Source organism: Cetorhinus maximus, chromosome 16 (genome assembly GCF_964194155.1).
Source record: "Cetorhinus maximus chromosome 16, sCetMax3.hap1.1, whole genome shotgun sequence".
Lineage (NCBI taxonomy): Eukaryota > Metazoa > Chordata > Chondrichthyes > Lamniformes > Cetorhinidae > Cetorhinus > Cetorhinus maximus.
The window spans coordinates 55,961,044-55,975,951 of NC_135894.1; the positions used below are offsets into that span (position 1 = coordinate 55,961,044).

At 39.9% G+C, this 14,908-nt stretch overlaps 1 protein-coding gene and 1 non-coding gene across 4 annotated transcripts in view; one reads left to right on the forward strand and one right to left on the reverse strand.

Moving 5' to 3' along the window:
- Positions 1-14,908, forward strand: part of il1rapl1b (interleukin 1 receptor accessory protein-like 1b) — a 1,487,064-nt gene that overhangs the window by 920,662 nt on the left and 551,494 nt on the right. The gene's annotated exons all lie outside the window — the stretch shown is intronic.
- On the reverse strand, positions 4,972-5,090 carry LOC144692058 (5S ribosomal RNA). The gene has a single exon (XR_013579254.1). It is a non-coding gene; the product is annotated as a 5S ribosomal RNA (ribosomal RNA).

Below are 14,908 nucleotides of genomic sequence, written 5' to 3' on the forward strand. Positions count from 1 at the left end.
TTCTAGCTGATATCAAATAAATTCTGTGCTTATAATTTAATGTTTTCAAATTTATATGGGCATTTTCTTTAAGTACATCTACATAATAGGTAAAATTGAAATAAGAGTCTGAAAATTATTGTTCCCGATCTTAGAGAAGAACTCTAAACTCATTTATAGGGAAGTCATCCATTTAATATTTTGATGAATTCTTATTTATATGGGTTAATGCTTTTGTTAAAGTGCCATGAAAATATCACGCAAGCACATCAAGTGTTTACTTGCTAAAATCACTAACTGTAATTATGGAGATGCTTTATGGTGGATCGATGAAACAAAGCATTTTGGGGTTTCTGCAACTTAATCAAAAGTTACTGAGTGCCAATGGATGAAGGGTTCTGGCTCTCAAAGAGAAAATGTTTGACTTGTTACATTAAAATATTCTTCTCAGTAAATTTAATTTTTTGAGGCAAGCTATTGGCTTTATTTAGAAGCCATTTACCTTATTGTCAATCAGACCAATGGAAATCAGCACAACTGTGAGTATTTTGGAACTTAACTTTAAAACCACTTGTTGCCACTTTCAGAGTAGTCCATCTTTTTGATGTAAATAACAAATAGCGAAATAAAAAGGCACAAGCCTAAAACTTGTGCAAGCCAAAATATAAGTAGAAGCACATCAGCTATAACTCTGTAGCTTACCTTTCAAACATGGAAGAACTCTCAGCTTTAACCTTGCAGTCTAAGTTATTTGAAGCCCTGAGAATTGACCAATTCAAATGATTAGTCACAAACTCCTCCACTATCATGATCCATTTTACAGCCCTACTCTTTCAGTAAGGCATAACCTCCTTGGTCTGTGCTGCCTGTATATGAAAAAGTATTCAGGAAGATAATTTGAGAAGGTATCCTGTTCTCTGATACTGACACTGTTGCTATGCACTGAGCACAGATTAAGTCAATCGATTTCATAACTTTCGAGCTCTTAAAATTACTTTTCAACTACCATGGAAAATGAAAGCTTCTAGTATACTCAAAAAATTGGAACAATTTTGCATATTTCCCTTCAGCTGGAGGGAGTTTGTAGATTTGATGTCTTCCTCCTTTTACATTGTTCATATTTTACAAAAGGCGTCTCATTGGAATGGAATGAGACATTTTTCGTCCCATTTTTGCACTTTTGTCAAAACCTCTCAGCTGTAAAGCATGGATTTTTAAAAGCAGAGGCTTGCTTTACTGTGTCCCAACATACCATTTCATATACAAGTGGCACAGACTGAGAAGGTTATGTCCTGGTGAAATGGTAGATGTAGAGTAAAGGGTTAATGGGTATGTTAATTAGACAATGATTTTAATAATGATGTAAGTATAATATCAGGATCAGATGACCAAGAGACTCCAAGAGAGCTAGACACAGAACAGTCTGTCCATAGAACCATGTACAAACCATGAAACCTTTGTAAAACTGTAAATAAGTAGTTTAAAGAAAAACTATATACCGACTATCTCCAAGTTTATTATAGAGTAAGTAAAACCATATCAAAACAGTAGGAATTTCGAAAGAATATTGAAAAATAACAATGGAGGAGGTTGTGATGAACCTCAATAGTTCAATAGTAAATGTGTATCCTTTGTTTTCTGCAACCTAGCCTGAAATTTCTAATGTCATGAAGTTAGCCTTGAGGGCCTGCCCAATGGGTGCCTGATATTTAATGCTGTTAATTCAAATGGTTTCAGACTATCCAAAAATACATTATATTATTAGCAATGTGGATATCAGAGAAAAGAGAGTCTTATCCCATCAGCATGGGCTGGATTTATAAGCCTGGGGTGTTTTGCTGCCTGAAAATGAAGCTAGCCTTGTGGATTCGCAATGTCAGTTTTTCGTTGAGAAGCTGACCCCACTTCTCAGAAACTAGTAGGTTAATTTGCTACAAAAACAGAAAATGCTAGAAAAACTCAGCAGACCTAGCAGCATCTGTGGAGAGAGAAACAGAGTTAACGTTTCGAGTCCGTTTGACCCTTCTTCAGAGCATACGGACTTGAAACGTTAGCTCTGTTTCTCTCTCCACAAATGCTGCCAGACCTGCTGAGTTTTTCCAGCATTTCCTGTTTTTGTTTCAGATTTCCAGCATCCGCGGTATTTTGCTTTTATTTTTAGGTTAATTTGCTAAACTTGCATTACAAAGGAAATTGTTTTAAAAAAACAGCTTGGAAATTCTACCTGTATCGGCGAGGTGGTAGAGATGGGCATGGGTGGCAAAGGCCCTCCAACTCCAACCTCAGTTCACAAAGCCATCTCACGCCGGCTACCCAATTGCCGGCCAAGTTGCCAAGGACACTGAATCTGGGGGTAGGACTTGAACTGGCTACCTCATCTTCATCTCTGTAGAATAAGATGATGGCAGCATGATGAAAGGGCTGCCAATGCCCAAGGCCTGAATGCAGCCATGTTCAGCAGGAAGCCTGCAGTTGGAGAGTAGCCTTCGGAAGCCTGACACCAGCCATCCTCTACTGGAGACCACCACTTATCTACCTGAGACCACCCTGCCTCAGCAGCTTTTTAAAAAATATTATTCATTCACAGGATGTGAGCTTCGCTGGCTGGGCCAGCATTTATTGTCCATCCCTAGTTGCCCTTGAGAAGGTGGTGCTGAGCTGCCTTCTCGAACCCCTGAAATCCATGTAGTGTAGGTACACCCACAGTGCTGTTAGGAAGGGAGTTCCAGGATTTTGACCCAGCGACAGTGAAGGAATGGCAATATATTTCCAAGTCAGGATGGTGACTGACACCAATCCAACCAATTAGAACACATTTGGAACTCATTTGTGTGCATGGCGGCAAGAAGAACTCGGGTGGTCCCATGGTTCAGTGATGACTCCCTGCATTTCCTCACTTATGCAGCTTGGGCAAGGTGGGAGGTCCTCTTTCCTAGTGACTAGAGGAGATAGCCTCCCCAAAAAACCAAGCAAGCCTGGATGGAGGCTGCAGTGGAGGTTAGCGGACAACTGTCATCCAGAGAACCTGGCAGCAGTGCTGCAAGCAGGTCAATGAGCTTCTCCATTCTTCCAGGCTGAGTGACAAACATCAGACCCTTTTGGCAAGCCAGTGAATGGGTAAGTGTGATGGTGCGGATGCTGGGAAGAGAAAGCCCACCATATCAGTGACAATGAGTGGTGGCTGCAGCATCTGCCAAGAAAGAAACGGCTGCAGCCCTCAGGGGATCCGAGCCTGGCAGTGCCAATTTGCGCAAGGGCTTTCCAGAGTGACCCAATGCATACCACTGGCCGCAGATGCTGCAGCAACTGTGCAAAGTAATTAGGCATTGTGTTTGCTCTAGTGCAGCCGAGAACATCATTCTCCTGTGTTTCTGCAGGAGGAAAGAGCCCAGAATACGAGGAGGAGGGCACGGAGTGGTGCTCATCTCAATCCTGAACCCACTGGGGGAGGCAGCACAGGGTGACCGATCCATGGTGGATGGTGATGTTGGAATTCAATCAGAGGAGGGATGAGCCACGTTAAAAATAGCACAGGGAAAGCACCACGCAAGCATAAGGGTGAATGGGCCTGATCTTTCTGTTTGTTTACAAAGGTAAAACACAAGAGTAGAGAGCAGCCATCTCCACGGACCTGCATGCTATTGCCTTGTCCATGAGCTCAAGGGAGGATTGGCAAGACAAGAGGGAAATAAGGCACCCAGAGTCCCCACCAGTTCCTGTCCTTCTCAGGTCAGCATGGGGGTACAAGTGTGTCTTACACAGGAGGAGGAAGTGCTGACCTACATCTGGGGGATCCTCTCAGGGTGCTCCTGCTGTGTACAGTGGCACCAGTGTCACCAGTGCCTGTGATAACAGAAGAGGGCCCTCATCATGCCGGTGGCCTCCAGGCTTCAAGCAGCCAAAAGACGGCCACGAAAGTTATCCCAGGCGATGGGGCAGCAAGGTCAACAACCTGCCTTCACTGTGAAGGGGAAGCATCATGCAAGAACACATGTCAGAGATGTAAGAAAATACTCTGGATGCTCTCATGGGTGATGATTACCTGCCTGTGTGCAACAATTATTGTGATAAATGTTATATTCACTTTATGAATGTCTTAATAGAGTGTTGATGGCCATCCAGCAGAACAAGAGTAGGATGTGTTAAAAGAGTCCAAGCCAGTAGGTGAAATCAAAATGAAGACACAGAGATTTTCTTTACTGGGATGGTTTATTGATGTTGTTCTCATAGCTTTCCTGTCACATATCCAGTGACCCAGCTGGCCCCTATTTATACTCCTCTTCTTTAGAAACAGATAAAATAATAAACAGATTACCAGCCCTTTAAAGGGACACTGTAACAAAGACAAACATTTTAAAGGAAACACTTATAATTGATGTCCCCTATTTATATGCTCTTTTAAAGCAAACTAATAATCAATAAAATCAACTATTACAAGGGGGAACAGCCCCTGATGAGGCACAGTAACTAAATCAAAACTTCAAAGGAAACTTACAAAATTAAGTTAGAATGTTGTTCGCGGGGCTGACGATGCAATCCAGCCCCCATGGTGCCCAGTGTCCCCTATTTATAATCTTTAGAATGATCGACCTAAACGGAGTTGGTGTATTTGGTGACCGCTTTGGTGCCTTCGGAGACGGCGTGTTTGGCCAATTTCCCTGGCAGCATGAGGCGGACGGCGCTCTGGACCCCCCGGGCCGAGATGGTGCGGCGCTTGTTGTAGTGAATGAGGTGTGACGCCTCGGAGGCGATGCGCTCGAAAATGTTGACAACGAAGGAATTCATAACGCTCATGGCCTTGGACGAGATCCTGGTGGAAGGGTGGACCTGGGTCAGCACCCTGCACACGTAAATGGAATAGCTCTGCTTGCGAGATTTTCTCCGCTTCTTAGGCAGCTTCTTGGTGACTTTAATCAGCGACTGTTTTGACGCCTTTGTCGCAGCCGCCAAGTCAGGCATTGCACTCAACTCGGACCAACACAAGTCACATTAAGCCTACTGCACCTGGTATTCCCAGGCGGTCTCCCATCCAAGTACTAATCAGGCCTGAGTCTGCTTAGCTTCCGAGATCAGATGAGATCGGGCGTTTTCAGACTAGTATGGCCGTACGCGTCCCCTATTTATTTGTGCACAAAGTATTTAATTAAACAATGCCCTTCACCTGTGTATCTTGTTGTGATCCCAGCTGACTTTAATATTGGACAAGTCAGATCCCAGAGTGAAACCTGGCTTGATAAAACTTTTTGTTTTAGAAACCATGGAGAAAAGTTACTGAACAAATTCACAGCAGTCTGCTGATAAACTTTTAACATAAAGAATAAAATATTTATTAAGCAAGTAAAATGACCTATATTACACCAGACAAAAAAGTTGGAAAGATCTCAATACAAACACAAGAAGATGCTTCAAATTCTCACTATCCCTTTATCCCTGCAATATCTTTACAGACACATAAACCAGTGAAGAGTTACAATTAGCTCGACACACAAAGGCTTCTCATTTGGGACATAGTTGCAAATGGTTTCCTTTTGGTGAATTTCTGAGCATTTGCTTGTCGCTCAACTCGTATCTCTCCCTGAGACACCCAAAAACCACACTCTAGGCTCAGTCTTCTGTAGCACCTCTGCTGAACGAATCACTTTACTGAGTTCTACAACCGACTATTTAGTCAGCTATTGTCCCAATAGCCTTGCAACGTTTTCTTCTCAGAGAGCTGAAAATTCTTGTCTTCACTCTCTGAGGCACACTAAGCTCTCTCTTCTGTCTTTTCTGTGTCAATGTCACTGGACCACTGTCGCTAGGTGACAGTAAAGCTTTTCTACTTTGTGTTTTCCTCCCCACACTCCCTAAACTTTTAACCCACCTCTTTACCTTCATGGATTATAAAACCTGATTGAAAATGTATATATACAAGCAAACCCAAAAGATCTGACCTTTAGTCTGGAGCCCATTCAGACTTCCTGACACCAAGGTTCACAAACAAACCCTAATTGAAACTGAAGCACTTGTTCCCTTGCTTAACACACAAACATAGATATATATCCAACTTAAAAGTTATTCATTGTTCATAACAACATTAACAATATAATTAACATGCAACAGGATGTATTGACCCAAGGGCTACCTGGGATGAGCTTGCTGTACATGCTCATCATTTGTACATTGCAGAAGCAACAGGTGTTAGTGGTCAAGGGGGTCTGGGCTTGCAGCAGAGATGAGTGGCTTTAATATGCTAGGGGTGTGGATCTTTATTTGGCTGGTTGGCTGTAGTGGTAAGGGCAAGGAGAAATGAGAGTATAAGTGCCTCCTGAACCTCCGTTGCATCTAGATCTCGGAGCCCTCCAAGCAGCCTGCTAGAATGCTACAGCTCCTCATCGGCTTTCCTTCCTCCTCGTCTGAGGCTGACTTGTCTCTCAGGACAGACACAATCTTTGGCGACACTGCCACTCCAACATCTGCAAGTAGATTTTTTATTCTGTGTATGCCCTGGGCCCCGAGTGCCCTCGTCTCCACACTGGTGCCTGCTCATGATCCCTTCTGTGGCCTTCTGCTACTTCCAACCCTTGAGGCTGCCCCTGCAGACAGTAGCTGATGTCCATTTATGTTTGCTTGCTCTTCCCTCCCTTACAGGCTCTCCTCCTTGGTGGAGGAACCTCCTGTGGAATGCACGATGTTCATGCCACCTGGGCAATTCCACTTTAAGGGGAAACCCTTCCTGAGGTTGCAGAAAGGCCACCTACTTCTACCTCCCTAACTGGCCTCTCTCTAATGAGCCCACTGCCAGGAGGATTTAACTGCTCAAGGAGCCTCAAACCAAAATAAATGGCTGCCCTTCTCCATCTGTACTATTAAATCAAAAGACCTCAATGAATGTACACCATTGCTTAAAAAATATTTTATTCTTTATGTTAAAAGTTTATCAGCAAACCCCAAAAGCTACTGCCTGTTACTGCCCTTTAAATGCTGATGAGGCTCCAACCCCAGTATTGCCCGTAAGATGCTTGCAAAATTCTAAGAAGCTAATAAGGTCACTGTCAATTTCCTCCTCAATGATCAGATTGGCTTTTGATTGCTTAGAGATTTTGAGTGGATTCCCCACTCAACTCGCCATCCTCCCTTGCTGAAATCGTGTTCTGGTGTGATGACATCAGAAGCTCAACCCAATGCCATCTCCCGTAGTTTTACAGTGACCACCCCCACACCCCGCTTCCATCAAAGTTCCAGCCATAGACTTGAGTTTTTTTGCACTCAACTGCCCCCACTCTCATCCAACTCCACCCTCACCTTTCTGAAAATCTGCTGGAGTAACATGCACCCCAGTATGTTAAACTTGTCTGTTCAGGTGGCTGTTCAAGATACATCACTGGGGAGCATTCATCCCTCAACCAATGCCACCAACCATTCATCTCATATCTGTTTGTGTTATTTTGTTGTTTGCAAATAGTTTGCCAATATAACAACAGTAACTGAAGTCCAAAAGTAATCTGTATGAAATGCTTTGAGATGTTCTGAAATGTGATTAGTGCTATATCAATGTAAATTCCTTCTTTCAATACTGCCACTTTTATGTAGTTAGTACACAATGTAGATATTAGTGCACCCTAGATTTTAGTATTTGTCAGTCAGACACTGACACCATGGCATCATTACCAAGTGACAAAATACCTCAAAGGTTTTCTCCAAAGTAACTAACGATTTCTGTTTTTATCAACTGTTCAGTTGTAATGTTATCACTACAAGCTCTACAAATATTATATGGAAATGATAGATCATTTCTGGTAGAGATTGAAGGTTATCCAAATCTGTCCAAACATAGATGATCAAATGCTGTGTGGAACTCGATGGCTCCAGTCCTTTTTTGGTGTCAGGGAAATATTTCCTGTGCGATGAAACTTTATGAAATTGCAACAATAGATGAATAACCTGGGATTTGTACCCAATTACCTTTTGGGTTAGGATCACATTTCACAGAGGCTTCTATTCACAGAAGATTACCTCGACTCATTCTTCTCAGTCTAAGTGAGTTCTGGAGTTCCTGTGATCTGGATCATGCCCATGGTTTGTACTTATGGATAACTAGTGGAAATATATAAGTTTAATGCATAATTAATGAGCACTAGTCCATGGGAGATCATTATTTGAAGCGCTCTACTTAGTGTCACTTAGAATGCACATTGATAAATAGGGATAAACAAACATTCTATCATGACCACGATTTTAGAGTTGAATAACTCACTCCCTTATCTCACCCAAGAATCTCACCTAAGAATAATCATTTTGTAAGTTATTCAAATTGATAATTTTTCCCATTAAAATGGATGAATTAATGCAAAACAAAACTAACAAAAGGTCCACTATCAATGATTATGAAAATAATGTGGTTTGGTAATATTTAATACATTTGTAAACATTGACTTTTTTTTAGAAACAAATGGCAAACATACATAGTTTAATTTTGTTTTAGCAAGAATGGATTAAAAAGAAAATCATTTATTTTAAATAAACTCCATACGATTGCCCTTACAGTCCTCAATTCTCCATCTTTATCCAGGTTTCACATCCACCTCCTCTGCCAGTTCTTGTTCTCTGTAGCATTCTTCAACACGTATGAGGAGCAGACCAGTTACTCTTTGCTGTTCTTAATGATTAAGATTTCAAAGAGTACAAGCCAAAACAAAGAGCAGTATTGTTTTCTGAAATCAATTTCATGGCTGCTGATCACAATACTCCAGATAAATGCAGTCTTCCATTATGAGCAATTCTATATGTGTATGTAGAAGGTATGGTTTCTAACAACTAAATTTGTCACCGAGTGTGACACCTTTTTCTTGTTTTGCTTCATGAAATAATATTATTTTTGCTGAGCCCTCCTATTGCAAAACTTCAATAATTTTGGCACCCGTGTGAAGGCCCATGTGCTTTTGGGGAAAATCTTATGTTTTATGTTGAGGTGATGGTCCCTTTAAGAACTAGGTTTCTCTCAAAGCTGATTTTTTGTAAAAATCAACTTGCTTCCAGTAACTGGTCATGTCAACAAGCTGCCTAGGAGATAAATAGTAGAAAAAGAGTCAACAAGAAGTTAAATACAGAGGAGATTAGATTCCTGGGGTGAAGTTCTGTTTTCAAGCAGGTTTTGGTTGAATTCAGTCAAAATTTGGCACGCTGGTTAAAAGGGTTGAAAAATCTTGATAACTGAAGGACTCTACTAACAATGAGTTGGACAGAAGTCAACAAGGCTCCAGAGTCAAAGAACAATAGAATCAGGAAAGTTCTGACCCAAGATGGCTACGCTTAATACACTAGCAATGATGCATTGAACTGGGAGTCTACAGCCATAGGATGTTTGGAGGAGGCTTGAAAGGAAAACCTTTCTGGAAGTAAGCACAAAGTCTAAGAAATTTCAACCCTCATACGAGTCTTTGAAACAGTAGACCAAGTGGTTAATCTTCCAATTTCTGATAAGTATCTGACTTGAGTTTTTTTTTTGAGGGGTGGTGTGAGTCAAATGGGTGTAGAGGTAATTTGAGTGAAGAAGTTCGGTTTAGAGTATAAGTATCTACCTTCTTTGTACTTTTATTATCTTTAATGTAACTGACGGCTTAAGATAGTGCATGGTTATTAGTATTTATGTTTTTTGTTTTTTATGTAGAAAATTATTTTGTTTTAAACAGAGAACCTTGTGGCTTCATTCTTTTAGTTAAATACCTGGGTTTTCAGATTCTTGAAAAAACACATTACTGGTCACTACCAAAATCATAAGACTGGTCACAGAAGAGTCAGAGACAATTAATGAATTTTGAGGAGGGGAGGCTTCGTCTGAATATGTTGGCAAAGCCCTTGTATACACAAAATGTTGACTTTTCTCCAAAGTTATTCAAATATTGGATTCAGTGAAACTTAGTCTTAATTGTCACTATTGCCAATGTCCACATTCTACAAGCTTAGATGTAGCAAATAATGGAATATTGTCGCTTAATTTGACAGGAGCCAAGAACATCCATCTCTCACTGTTTGGATTCTGTATAACCCAAAACAATACCGACCACTTAGACTTCAAAATTGTTTTCTCCATGCCAATATCCACCTTGTACACCATCAAAGGGATGTGCTCTTCAACCCAGTGACAGGAGGGCCACCATAAGAGTTGATGCACTTTGAGTAGAACTTTGTGTGTGTTTTAAGTAAACAAATGCTTACATGACAGCACCTCAACATTCAGTGCTAAATCACAAATTCTACATATGAATACCCAAACTAAAGTTTTAATCCTGCGAGTGAAACTCTATCTCAAGCAGTGTCATTTCTGGAATCCTGCCCCTAGTGTACAAAAATAAACATTGAATGCCTTCATGAGATTCTGAAAAATCTCTGATTTGCCTCTTGAATGCAATTTTCTCAAGAGTGTTTCTATGCATCTAGTAACCAACAAAGTTCACATTACAGTTGTGGCTTGTTGCAATCTTCTAGTATGTCTCTCATTATTTATAACAAGGTAAAACATAACTGACTTAGTATCCAGTTTGATGAACAGAAAGGAATTTTGGAGAAATACGGGGGTTTGTTTACATTGAGGTATTACTTTAGATGTCTTTGATACATCCATGTGGATAAAATGACTAAACCAGTAATCTGTTTGTAAAATAATAACTGCACTCATTTGTCTGTTGAATGAGAATTCATTTTTAGCACTGGAATCTGATGGTGTGAGAAGCCGAATAAAATAAACATTAATTGTCCCACCTGTCTTAGTTTGCATAGTTCCAAGAAAAAGAGATACCTGTATAGAACTTGTAACATGTAATAAATGTGTTAAATATTTTTGGTGACACATATCAATTAAACCTTGGGTTTGTTGCTCCTCAAATTATTGTTCTGGTCTTGTTTCAACAAGCTATGCAAATAATGTGCCTGGAAATACAATGTTTCAGAATGGAGGAAGAGAGAGATAATCATAAGGGTTTAGGGACTGACTTATGTTAAAAATTAGAAACAGCAAATTAAGTTAAATGTTCCCTTGTTCTTGAAAGTTTGCACAGAATCTGTGCTCGAGGTTCATTGCTCATGCCTTGAAAAACAAAGACTTTGTGACTGATGATCACTACAAATAATTACACTGTCAACACACAATACAAAGCTGTAATATGCAAGCAGAAATTGAAGGGTTTTTTTTAACAGAATTCTGCTTGGAATTGCGCGAGATGGTGGAAATGAAGTTTTGCTCCATTTGCTTTAAATGGCACCAGTAAGTTAACCTTACATTTTTGTTACTGCTGATGGAAATTAAACAAACCAAACAAGAGTTTCTTGCAATATCTCCAAATCACTTGCATATTATAATATTTGAATTCTGTGTCTATTGTTGATTCATGAATAATGATGAGTAAATACTAATCCTCTTTTCCCTTTAAAAGACAGTTGAAGTTTTAATTGAAATTTAATTTTGAAATTGTAACGCTTAAACCTCCCAGATCTCTCAATAGTTCATCAAGTTTATTCAGTAAGTAATTGTGCCCTGCAAATGAGGAAAGGTTACAGGATTAGTTACCCCATCTCTGCTGAGTGAGTTGAATTTAGTTTGGCAATAGGGGTGGTTCAATTGGCCTCAACATTCCCTGAACTAACGGGGTGTGGCGGGGGGGGTGGTGAGGGAAGGCCAGGTTGCTGCTCCTAATCTCAATCCAGTGCTGAACATGTTCAATTGTGGGCATTGTTTGATGGCAAGCATGGACAGGACTTTGCCCCATTTACTCTCATGGGCTATATTAAAGTAGAAGCCAATTTGATGAGGCACTGGAAGACAAATGGCACCCATGGAACCAAATCTCAGCCATGAATTAATGCCCTCAGGCTAAAAGAAACAGGGAAAAATGAGAAATAAAGAAATGCAAATTAATTTTAACAGTCAGCTTTTTTGGTTGGGCTTCACGTGATGATATATAATATTATAATTTGAAAACTTGAAATTGCATTATATAGTATTAGTTACTACAATTATCCAACCTGCTTTTTAACAGTTGCATTGACTCAAATGACATTTTTCACAACAACTATATATTTTTACATCTTGAATTTTGCAATGGACAGAACATTTTTTTTAGTATTGTTGTTATATGATTAATAAAGAGTAGAAATTAGTTTTGCTTTGGCTAGTAGAGAGACATATTTACTCTTCAGATATGTATTAATCTTTATATTTGAAGTTTGTCAACCATGGCAGCAACAATCTTGATGTAATTTCAATGGGAAAACTTCTGTCTGAGGTGTTATGCACCATCAAACTTATTTTATTTTCAGATGACACTCAGGCAAACACCAGATAAAACAACCCAACGAATAACACCCAACAGCACTGTAGCCCCATCATTTCATTGGTTTCACAAATTGGAGTCAGGTTTCTAGTTAGATGTAAATGTAGTGACCACATCCTCATTTTTAACAATGTACCAACCAGAATGCAAACTTAGATCATGATTATGTTTATGGAATTTATGGAAATTCTGCTTCACGACATTATTTCTATAAATATATGACAATATCCATCACATTGAAAATACAGCAATGCAAAAATATTATCTATTACTTCAGCCAAAGTACAAAAGTTAATTTCCTTCAGAGTACATTAAATGTAATAATCATGTTTAATTATAGTATCAAGTCATTTTTTCTAAAACAACATTTCTTTTCAAAAAATAATTTATTTTTAATGGGATGTTAGCTTTTAATTGTTAAAACTGTTAAGACTATTTTTATGCATGTGTGCACATACATACACATTTTTAAGTCAACCTCTCATATATCAGGATTTTTATAAATGAGCAAGCAATAAAAACCTTTAAGCAAAAACTGAATAAACAACTCCTTTAATGGCGAGTTTATGACATTGGAGCTTACCTTGAAAGCTCACCAGAAAAACTGCATCATTCCTCAGTGAAACCTGTTATTATCATCATTTCATGCCGTTAATCATTTTCAGGTGGAACATTCAAAATGAAAGTACAGTGGAACCCAATTATAGAAAACTGACTACAGCAAAACTCAAGATCACATGATAACTATGGATGAAAATGACCATTCAGCCCAATGGGGTCTCATTCAATTCGAGAGCCCATAAGAATCCCTCTTTGCAATTGCTAATTGTTTCTCAAATGGTTCTGGGGTTTTCACCTCCACTGTTCTGTCTAGTGGTTCATTCATGTTTTAGTCATACTTTGTTTAAAGAAAAGCTTTCTGACATGTGTCCTAATTTTCTTTTTGGTTGCGATGGTGGAGGAATTGGCTTTGACTTTGAAAATCATGTGAACCAGTTTTTCTATCCCCAATACACCAGCTGTCCCACATTCCTTAACATCACCATCTGGTTGCTTTCCTTCAGCCCAGCCTTATGGTTCTTGCCTTCATGACCACAAATACTAATATCACCAAATCCAGAGGAAAAAAAACACTGCATTATTGTTCCACACGTGTATAATATTTAACAGGAATAATTAAGATTCAACCTTGTGCAACTCCTTAGTAACTGTTGTTTGGTCTTGTTTATCTTTCCTAGTTCTCCTATGAGGTGCACTCTCAGTAGCTACAGTAGTTGAGTAGTAGACAGCTGTCGAACTTGCATTAAGAACATTTTAGATAGTAATGGTGGATCAGTATGAGCAGCTCTGTATCTTTGGTTCAGAGTGGCTCAGTTGGTTGTATATCACAGAATCACAGAATCACAGTGCAGAAGAGGCCCTTCGGCCCATCAAGCCTGCACTGACACTGACAGAGTAGGTGACAATGGCAGAGACATGCTGTCATTCTGAAAAAGGATAGCATGTGTCCTTCTATGAAGCCAGTGCCATCCTCAAGGGATGGAACTTCAAGACTCCAAAAGCTTTCCTTGAGGACAGAGTGCAGGAGTAAAGAGCCTTTAAAGCTGTATCAGACAATTTGGGTGCTGTCTCTGGACCTCTGGCAGACAGTTTTCCTATCTAAAGTTTCCTTGTTGTCTGCAACCACACTGCATGTTCTCTATAAGAAGTGCTGACTGCTTTTAAACAGCAGAGAGGAGGCGATGGCGGAGTGGTATTGTCACTGGAATAATAATCCAGAGACCCAGGGTAATACTTTGGGGACCTGGGTTCTAATCTTGCCACAGCAGATGGTGGAATTTGAATTCAATAAAAATCTGGAATTAAAACCATTGTTGTAAAAACCCATCTGATTCAGGACATTAGGGAAGGAAATCTGTCGTCTTTACCTGGTCTGGCCTACATGTGACTCCAGACCCCGCAGCAATGTGGTTGACTCTTAAATTCCCCCTGAACAAGGACAATTAGGGATGGGCAATAAATGCTGGCTTAGCCAGTGACGCCCACATCCCATGTACAAATTTTTAAAAAAGTGATGCCCAAATTCCTGGTCTTGCCCATCCCGACTACTGTCCTTCACTGAAATAGACCACATCCAATATACACTGGCTGCATATTCCAGCATGGATTTTACAACGTCCCTGAGCCATTCTGAACAGCTGTGGGCAGTGCACCTATTTTCAAGACAGATTAGATTTTCCAGACAGTGAGGCATTTGAATAAAATTGCTGCTTCTGTCATATTCATGTAGATGCCTCAGTTATCGAAGAAAGTGAAAAAATAGAAGAAAGTGTGCAACCACATAGGCACTGGTTCTCATAAGTGTTATATATTCATTAGTTTTCCTCTGGAATACCAGTGATAGTTGCCTGGTTCTTCCTCATCTGCTGGTAGGCGTATGTTAGCATTCCCTGAAGGTCTGACGTCTGTTTTCCTGTTTGGTTTTGGAGATTCTGTATCCATTCTTTCCTTGTTGTGTAAAGTGGAAGGATTTATTCATCATGCACAGTAATCTAAGAAATTTCAGACTGACCAATGGGATTAAAGCTTTGTCTTGATGATAATCCTACAAATTAAGTCAG